The following is a 1,746-nucleotide window of genomic DNA, read 5'->3' on the forward strand; positions in this document are numbered from 1 at the left end:
TGTAGAGATGAATCACTTCCCTCCATCCTTTGTCTTTTAAACAGTGACACGCTGGCTCTATAATTGGCTGACATGGTACACTGGTAGTAGTGAAGTGGCTAAAGTGCCGTGGAAACATACACAGCAAAAAAGTCTCATTTGCATTAAATTAATTAAGGGCCACTGTGCTAGCTATATTCAAACGAAGACTGACTGGAGTAACATATATGATTTTTTTTCTTTCTCACATATCGTCCATCATGTAATTCACTTTCTCACAATCTGTGTAACACATACGCACATGCACACAGATTGTCACTCTATCCAGAGTATGTGTGTGTGTGTGTGTGTGTGTGTGTGTGTGTGTGTGTGTGTGTGTGTGTGTGTCGGGCCCAAGGCAGAGCTCTACCCCTCTTAATTCTAATTGATGTAAATGGAAAGAGTGGGGAAGGCTTGGCGAGGGCTGACCTTGTTATATCAGGGGCGGCTCACCCCAATTAATCACAAGATCCCTGCCCAGATGCTTCAAGCTAATAAACAGCACTCCGAATCAAAAAAATCCCCGCAGTTGTACAGGCGCTCCAGATGATTGTGCTGTACCTGCCCAAGATTAAAGCCCACTGAGAATAGAGAGAGGGCAAGTAGCACTTCTAACAATGCAGGCGGGAGAGATGAGTTAGTTAAAGGTAGATGAAAAGCCCAGGGAGACAACTCTTTTCTCTTTTTTTTCTTTTCTTTTTTTTTGCTGCAAATTGCATGTCAAATTACCCTTGCAGTGAAATACCCTTAATGAGTCCCTCTTTTCTTGTGTAAATAGTCATTTCCCAAGCACTCCTTACCCTGTAATACTTACTGGGGGATTTTAGGGATTATGGGGGAACAAAATTATTTCACACATTTTAAAAGGATTATTTTTATAACAATGTGGGACATGTCAGTCGCCTCTGTGACATACAATGGCCCTCTCTGCGCCTTTACCATTTGAAAACACTAGCAAACAGGCAGACAATTGAACGTGCTGAATAGAGCACACACAACATCAGGGACCGCAATGTGTTCATATCATAATTACATGCAATATGGCATGTCCTGTTGTGACATTTAAAAGGAAAGGCAACAATGTGGCATTAAGTTGTGGGGCACACACAAATCCCTGTGTGTGTATGTACAGTGTGTGTGTGTGTGTGTGTGTGTGTGTGTGTGTGTGTGTGTGTGTGTGTGTGTTCGGGTGCAGCTGTTAGCCTTAGCTTTATTAACTCCTCAGAATATAATGAAGGTTAATATATGTGATTGCTGCGTGCTATAGCAGCTGTTGTGTGGGTCATGTGGCAATCTAGCTAAACTTCTTAATGGTGTATCCAATCAGATTCAGGCAATGGGTTTTGTTGTGTGCCTGGATCCATACAGTCTATCCTAGCTTTCTTTTTTTTCTCCACTACTGTATACAAATAAGAATCATTCTGTATCATTGTTTGTGGAGTGTCTTCATTCATCATAGGAGTTGATTGCAGAGAGAGAGAGAGAGAGAGAGAGAGAGAGAGAGAGAGAGAGAGACACACAGGAAATGGGCCTGGTGGCTTCCACAGCTGGACTCTTCAGTTCAAGACTGTATACTGGGTTTCCTTTCCTAGCTGTTAATGAGGGTTTTTTTTGTCTCAAATTATGCAGAAACGAGAGGGGTGGGGGGACAGAACATATAAGTAAGGCAGAGATGGGTCAAGAGACAGCAATATACAGTAGGTAAGGGCAGAGAGGAAGGGAGAGAGG

The sequence above is a fragment of the Ammodytes marinus genome (assembly GCF_949987685.1).
Source record: "Ammodytes marinus genome assembly, chromosome: 13".
NCBI lineage: Eukaryota > Metazoa > Chordata > Actinopteri > Uranoscopiformes > Ammodytidae > Ammodytes > Ammodytes marinus.